Genomic DNA, 8,887 nt, shown 5'->3' on the forward strand with positions numbered 1-8,887 from the left:
AATGGGCACAAATATCACCTCTTCTAATTGGTTAGCCAGACAAATGGGTTCCTCCAGTGCTGCATCAGTTTGTTGAAACATTTCAATTATTATTCCATCAATCAATGGAAACTTGTTTTTCACCAGTGCCTTCAGTAGAGCTTGAACTTCTTCAATGTCATCGTTTCTTGATCATATGCTACCTCTTGAAATGGTTGAACACTGACCAATTCTTTTTCATATAGTGACTCTGTACAGTCCTCCCATCTTCTGCAGATGCTGCATGCATAATTCAATCATTGACTGTTGCTATTGTTGTAAAGTGCTATACAGTAGGTTGCAAATCATAGTGACCCTATAAAGGTTTTCCATCGCCAACCTGTGCTTAGCAGTCCAATGTTTATCCTACAGTGCCACACTAGTACAAATCCAGAGCCCATCTCTATTCAAAGTTGAATTTTAAGAAGAATGTTAATGTATTTATTTAATTTGTTTATTTATTTCAATACCTTTAACTTAGTATATTTTTTAATAATAACAGTGGGAAAATAAATCAACAAGAATTTAAAAATCATACTCTACTTTTAAAATAAGAACTGACCGAATATCCATAATTATTTACTTCCATGACTTAATATTACAAAATGAAAATGTGTTTTCTCCATATATTGAAATACTTGTTATGTTCACTTTGCTTTCCCAGGATAGGGGTAGGGGTGGCAAGCAAAGCAACCTTTTATATGCAATTTAAAAGAGAAACAGCATGGATTTCTTTTAGGATTGAAGCTTGCAAAGTGAATGCTGTGTTATCTTCTTTATAGTTTGAGAGAAGAACTTGATAATATGGAATTTAAAAGCTGTCAGTTCACAGTATCTGATAAGAAGCTTTCCTTTAATACAAAGTAGTCAATATAACAGTGGTTGAAGGCACAGGCATTCCAGCCAGACAAGGTTCAATTCCCAGTCTCATTAAGGTTTACAAAAATGTTTTAATCACTCTATGACTTAGTTTCCTCAAGGTAAATGAAAATATTAGCATTTATCTCAGAGGGTTATTATGAGAATTAAATGAGATAATGTATATGAAATTCCTGGAATAATCACTTGATACATTAGAGTAGATATGATTTTGATTATGACACAGTCATATTCAATTGGTCCAATTACCATTTTTATAAAATTTAATTATGAATTTCCAAACATTGGTGTCATGTCTCAACAAAATTTCTAAAATATATCCATGTCAGGAGACATTTATTGAGTGTCAATTATGTGATTGACAGAATGCTAATTACTATAAAGAATCATTAGAAAATTTTACTCCCTACCTTCAAGGAGGAGTCCTAATATGGCGCTGTAGGCTGGTTTGAACCACAATGTTGTGATTCAAGCTCATTGGAAATCCTGTACAGGGTTGCTATGAGTTGGAACCTACTCAGTGGCAGTTAACAAATATCTTCAAGGAATGTACCATCAAATTTAGAGTATGTGATCTAGTTTTGACAGAATGCTATAAATGGTCTCTGGGAGAAGTAAGAAATGCTTAATCTATAATGCCTAGGATAAGCTCAGGACTAGAATATAGAAATATAGAATATTTTGAATATAAAGTATTCCAAATTTATTTTTGTCTACAATTGGGAGACAGATACTAAGATCATATTGAAAAGTGATTGGTTAATAGGTCTTAGGTAAGACTGAAACCTTATTTGGTGGGTAAGTGCCGTGGAGTCGGTTCCAACTCATAGCGACCCTGTAAAGGGTTTCTGAGGCTGTAAATCTTTATGGGAGCAGAAAGCCTCATCTTTCTCCAGCAGAACAAATGGTAGTTTCGAACTGCTGACCTTAAGGTTCACAAACCCAATTCGTAACCACTACACTACCAGAGCTCCTTGAAACCTTATTTAGTTAAGGAAAAAAATTCCAGCACAGCCTTAGAGAAAATAAAAGTTCAGAGTTACCTACTACAAGGAATTTTCTCTGTCTCATTCTTATTATTAATGACTATTTCCTTTTATGTCTTCAGTATGTGCTTCTGTGTGCTTATATGTGTGTTTTGCAGGTTTCTGACTACGTATGTGAGGTATTAAATATCCTTTGATTTATATAACTGGGAACTCAAAGAAGTAAAGTGATCTTACCTAAAGGAAAATATCTGGTTGTTAGAAAAATCAGATTTAGAGCCTTGAGTTCTAAATAATTAGCATTTTTGTAGTCTCTAGGAGGATTATCAAATTAACAACCCAGTTCCTTCAAAGGAAGCCAAGAGCTTGTCTATGACTTTGAGTGGGAATCACATCTTCAGCATCCTTTACCTCCATCCACTTCCTCATTCCTCTTGTCCATTGGATGGATGACACACTGAGGGATAAATAAATGTTCATTGAATGAATTAAAGACGTTGTAGATTGAGTAACCTTTGGTTAAAAAAAAATCCAGGGACATACCTATGTATTCCACAGAGGGTAAGCTTATTATTTTTAAAGAAAATGTCACTACTGTACATGTGAAGATTGTTACAATGCCATATACTTTCTTACTGATATATTTAGCACCATAAAAACAAATGAAAAGCAACAACAACAAAAACAATATCAAGAAAAGCCTGTAATCCTTTCTATTATACTAAGCATATAAAAGTAATAAAATTATTATCTTTTGTTATATCAAATAATTACATTGAACAAAGTGATCCCTCCAGATAAGGAGGTTACCCAGTGGCTTCAAGGTAAAGGTTTCATGATATGAGACAGAAAATTGAATTTGTTTTTCTAACACCAAAAGAAAATGGGTATTAGGATCACAGATGGTAGATTAGGAGAACAGTCTAGGGATTTGAACCAAAGGTGAATACTGTGAACTGAGTTGTGTAAAAAACTATGTATGCTGGGCCAGGAGAATTTAACCTCCAAATTTTGATGCAGAGCTAAAGAATTATATTGGAAAAGAAGGTGCAATAAAGGGGGAGGGAACACATGATGTTAAAGCAACTGGGCTGCCATTTTCAATGGTCCTGGTTTGATGAATTGCCATGTAGAAAATAAATTCGTGGATTTATCTCTGAGAACAATTATTCTGACCTTAACTATTTCAATAGTTATTTTAACAAACAATTCCTTAAAAGTTCTAAATGGATAGCAAATGGTTAAATGCAAGAGAATATTTTTTTTCCTCTCTTCATACAATGGTAAAGTATAATTAAAACCAGAAGCTATTTCAAGACTCTTCTGTAATAAATATGGCCAAAATACAATGCTACTTGTATAGAAATTCCAAGCATTCCTCATTTTAACTAAACTGACATGGGGAATGCAAATCCATAGCTTCAGCAAATTTTCTCCTTCTAAAAGTGATTCATCACCATCAGATTACTTTGCAATTTCATGAAATGGGTTTTGGTGGCATTTTGAAAAATTAGGAAAGGGACTGCAACTGGAATGGAATAAAGAAAATATTACATAACCCGAAGTGAGATATTAATCTCCATCCAGATGGCCATTGTGATTTCATTATCAGGACACAAGGCCTCACACAGCTCCTTAATAATTCCAATTTTGATAGCACTAAGCAGCCCAGTAATGAAATAATTTGAGGACTATCTCCAGGCAGAAGGAATCAATGATTCAGTATGAAAGATTCACATTAGAAGAGGTGACAGGGAGGGAGGACTGTGCAAACCAAAAGTACAGATGAAGGAGGATATTTCCCAATGTCCTGTTTAAGAACTTAAATTGCAGCATTTCTAACAAGGTACACAGTACTTTGTTCCTAAATAGCTGCACTTTATAAATTACACAAGCACATATGCAATCATACACAATCCTACAAATACCTAGATATTTTTAATTGTGTATATTGTATTAAACATTCCCATATCTCATGTCGATAGTTCTCCTGTCTCCTTTCTATTAAACTAGTCGTCTTACTATTCACTTAGTTTCTACTGCAGTAGATTATGACAGGATTGGATTGTTCTTTGCAATGAAACAAAGTACTTCTTAAGGAAGATTCAGTAATTTGCTTACATGATGATAGCTAGAGAGAAGCTAGACACTTACTCTTAAAACAGCCTAATCCTTCAGTGGTGGAAAAATGAGTGGGGCTGAAGTTATTTTACACAAACATGTAGGAATTTGTCTTTTTCTTTTTAAGGACATGCATATTCCATTTGGAAGTGGCATTGGTCATTTAAATCCACTAGTGTTACATTTAATAAGATAAGAATTATAATCCAAATAAATTTGGATAATGATAAAAAAATATATATATAAGAAAATGTCCTAAGTTGCCTTCCTAATATACAGTGAAGGTAAAGAAGATAGCATTTTTGTCGTGGTGTGGATAAGCACTGGATTGCTAAAATAAATCTTAATGGTTCAAACCCACCAGCAGCTCCTTGGAAACCCTATACAGGGTTGCTATGAGTCAGAACCAACTCAACAGCATACAACTACCACCATCACTGCCACCCCTTGTATATACACAGACCTATATTTATTCTGGGTAAATGAGTAAATGGTTGCCTGCTATGTGGTCAGTGTGGATGAGTGACAGAGTTTTAGCTACACATTGGTGTAAAACTTCATAATTGACTGAATACAAATGGTTTTCCAGGAGAATTTTAAAAAGAGAGACAAGGAAAACTCTTTTTTTGTCAATTGGTAACTAAGCACTATCAGATGTTTTGATCTGTTTGGCATTACAATTTTCTGCTCACAGATCCCTGCCATTTCATTTCAGGATAAGGGAAGAGGAAGGGTTACAGAAAGCTAATTATAGTGTTTGCTAGTCTCCTTGGCTGGGAAAAATTCCCAGAGGAACACTGTGCCATTATTTATGTGCTTATATGATTAATACTCCATCGTTTACACAATGTAAAAAGAAGTGTTTTGCATGTGCCTGGAAGAAAGAAAGGAAGGGAGGGAGGGATGAATAGAAGCAGGAGGAAAAGAGAAAAGGAATTAAAGAATCCAAAAATGAGAGAGGTAGGAAAAGAAAAGAGGTGGGAAGGAAGGAAGGAGTAAGCCAAAGAGGAGAGAGAAGGAGGGAGGGTTGTGAGGAAAAAAAGGAAAGAGAAAAATGAAAACAGCCTTTGCTTCATAAGGAGACACAGCGAAATACTTAAGATTGGGGATGTATTCCCTTGTATCTTACAGTCTTTGCCTTCTTGTTCAGAAGAGAATGTCTACTCTTAAAATATTTGTTATGGTGACTTGGAGAGTGTTGTACAGCGTGAGGATACTTGCTTGTATAGAAGAAACAAAATGCACTGAATCAGAGTATTGGTGGATGCTGAAGCCAGAACTTTGTCTGCTTAACCATTTTATCAAAAGCATGTCCTGAACAAATAACTGTTGGACAATCTAATAGCAATATATCCTTTAGTATTCCAGGGGGAGCGGTGGCATTTTAATTTAGCATGGCCAAAATACTGAAGTTCAGGATTATATTGATAAATTAAATATATTCAGACTTAGGTTAGCATCATATTTTGCCAACTAAATTTTATCTATGGGGATTTAGTGAGTATATATTTCTTATTTGTTCTTATTAGTGAATTTGGATGCTTAGTTTAGATGATAATCCTGGATCAGAAAGGAAAGCAAAATGGAAAAAAAAATAAAACTTTGAGGATTCTGATAATAAAGTTTTATTTTTGAACAGAAAACACACTTACGTAACTTCCATACAAGTGTCCCAAATACTCAATCTATTTATGATGGCTTTCTTTGGTGAACAAATAAAGATCTGCTCTATATCTTTAAATAGATCTTATATTATTATAGTAACTCTTGAAACTATATTGGGTTATTATCATTTGTGTCTTTCTCATGTGCCTAAGTCAAAAAGATAAAGTCATGAATATTGTGCTAAAGTTAAAAGAAAACACAGATGCATGGATAATGATATAAGAGAAAAGGAGCTTGACCATTAAAGGAGAACTGGAAAGATTATTTTAAACAAGTATATCTTTAAAATAAATATTTAAGAAACAACACAAAAAGGTAAATAGTCTAAGAAGATGAAAGAACAAAAATCCATATATATTAATATACACATCCCTAACCATTTCATAAATCATATATATTGATTCTATGGTGAATTAAATATTATTAAACCATTCTTCAAAGACTGGCTCTTCAACAATAGTCCAAAAATTTGTTCTGTTATAATAGTAGTTATAACACGGGCAAAGGCTATATAAAGAGAAACTGTGTCAGAACTCTGTCGCTGTTGTTTTTGTTAGGTGCCATCAGTTGATACCAACTCACAGTAAGTCCATGTACAAATGAATGAAAATACTGATTCAACCTCACAATCACTGTTATATTTGAGTCCATTGCTGTTGCCACTGTGTCAATCAATCTCCTCGGGGTTCTACCTCTTGTTCTCAGATCCTTCACTTTACCAAACATGATATCATTCTCCAGGGAATGGTCCCTCTGGATAATATATCTGAAGTATGAGAGATAAAGTCTGGCCATTCTGGTTTCCAAGAAGCATTTTAGCTGTACTTCTTTCAACAGATCGGTTTGTTCTTTTGGCAGTCTGTGGTACTTTTTCTTATTATCTTCCAAAACCATAACTCAAATGCATCAATTCTTCCATTGTCTTCCTTATTCACTGTCCAACTTTCACATGCATATGATTATATTAAAAATATAATGCCTTGTGTCAGGCATATCTTAGTCTTCAAACTGACATCTTTGCTCTTGAACACATTGAAGAAGTCATGTGCAGCAGATTTGCCTCATGCTGCTTCCATGAGGGTTGATGGCAGTTCCGAACAAAATTAAGTATTTGATAATATAAATCTTTCATCCATTTATATGGATTATGGTTAATTGGTCCCGGGGTGAGGACTTTTGTTTCACTTACATTGAGGTGCAACCCATGTTGAAGGCTGTGGATTTGATCTTCATCAGTAAGTATTTTAAGTCTTCTTGCTTTCAGCAGGCAAGGTTGTATCACATGCATATTGCAGGTTGTTAAACGAGTTTTCCTCCAATCCTGATGCCACGTTTTTCTTCATATAATCCAACTTTTGAGATTATTTTCTCAGCAAACAGATTGAATAAGTATGATGTAAGAATACTGGTCTTCTAACGCTGCCCTTTGAAATTTTCTATGTGGCCCTTTACATCCTCATTTCCTCCATTTGATTTAGCATCTCTGCTGGAGAGCAAGTTTCACAGTCTCATCTGATATCCATTTTAGTTTTTCCTTTTTTCTAATCTTCTTAATGACCTTTTGCTTTCTTCATGTATGGTGTTCTTGATGTCATCCCATAACTCTTCTGGTCTTCAATCTTTAGTGTCTAATGCATCAAATATGTTCTTTAGATGATCTCTAAATTCAGGTGGGATATGCTTAATGTCATATTTTGGCTCGTGTGGACTTGTTTTAATTTTCTTCAGCTTCAGCATGAATGTTGTTATAAGCAACCGATGGTCTGTTCTACAGTCTGCCCCTGGCCTTGTTTTTGCTGATGATATGGAGCTTTGCTACCTTCTCTTTCTACAGATGTAGTCAGTTTGATTTCTGTGTATTCCAGATGGTGAAGTCCAGTCATAATTTATGTTGTTTATAACAAGTATTTACAATGATCAAATCATTGATCTTGCAAAATTCTATCATGTGATCTCCAGCATCACTTCTATAATCAAGGCCATATTTTCCAACTACTAATCTTTCCTCTTTGTTTCTAACCTTTGTATTCCAATCACCAGTGATTATCAATGCATCTTGATTATATTTTTTATCAATTTTAGACTGACAAAGTTGGTAGAATTCTTCAGTTTCCTTATCACTGGCTTTAGTAGTTGGTGTGTAAATTTGAATAATAGTGGTATTATCTGGCCATCCTTGTAGGTGTATGGATATTATTATATCACAGACAGCATTGTACTTCAAGACACAGCTTGATATCTTCTTTTTGATGATGAATGTGAAGCCTAGTGCTTGAATTTGTCATTCTCGACATAGTAAACTATGTGATTGTCAGATTCAAAATGCTCAATATCAGTCCATTTCAGCTCATTAATGCTTAGGCTATCAATGTTAATGTATTCTATTTCATTTTTGACAATTTCCAATATTCCTATATGCATACTTCATACATTCCATGTTCCAATTATTAATGGATGTTTACAGCTGTTGATCATCATTTAAAGTTGTGCCCCATCAGCAGATGAAGGCTACAAAGGTTTTACTCCATTCACTTCATCACAGCCAACTCTATTCTGAGGAGGCAGCTATTCCCTAGTTGTATTTTGAGTGCCTTTCATCCTGAGGGGTCATATTCTGGCACTATATCTGACAGTATTCTGGTGCTCTTCATCATGTTTCAATATGCAATGTTTTGATACTGAAAGTGTTCCACTTCTATTCATAAGGTTTTCTCTAGCTCAATATTTGAAAGTAGTACATCTCACCTTCTTCCTAGTCTGTCTTCATCCAGAAGCTCAGCTGAAACCTGTCTGTTATGGGTAAACCTGCTGGTATTTAAAATACTTGGGGCATATCTTCCAGAATCACAGCAAAACAGCCATCATATACACCAAACTGACAGATGAAAGGAGGGTCAGAATTCTGGAATATACTAAAAGTTTGCAACTGTCCAAGGAGTGTTTTTTAAGAAAAAAATGACTGACTCTCAGCAAGAACAATGATATTTGTAGATTTTTAAATTGCACCAATCTTATCCATCACTCATTACTAGGTACAAGGTCATCTTAAAAACCAACAACCCCTGCATTAAATGGAGAGAAAAGTTAATGGACTATAAGGCAACCTCAAAGAAACGTAACACGTCACAACATACCAAGAGAATGAAAATTCAAGAAGAACATGGAAACATTAAAACTATGAGGAAACTCACAAGAAAGAACACAAAAATCATTTACTC

At 34.5% G+C, this 8,887-nt stretch overlaps 1 protein-coding gene across 1 annotated transcript in view; it reads right to left on the bottom strand.

The window, feature by feature from the left end:
* IL1RAPL2 (interleukin 1 receptor accessory protein-like 2) overlaps positions 1-8,887 on the bottom strand; it is a 2,128,207-nt gene that overhangs the window by 666,395 nt on the left and 1,452,925 nt on the right. The gene's annotated exons all lie outside the window — the stretch shown is intronic.

The sequence above is a fragment of the Chrysochloris asiatica genome, unplaced genomic scaffold, assembly GCF_000296735.1.
Source record: "Chrysochloris asiatica unplaced genomic scaffold, ChrAsi1.0 scaffold00159, whole genome shotgun sequence".
Taxonomy (NCBI): domain Eukaryota; kingdom Metazoa; phylum Chordata; class Mammalia; order Afrosoricida; family Chrysochloridae; genus Chrysochloris; species Chrysochloris asiatica.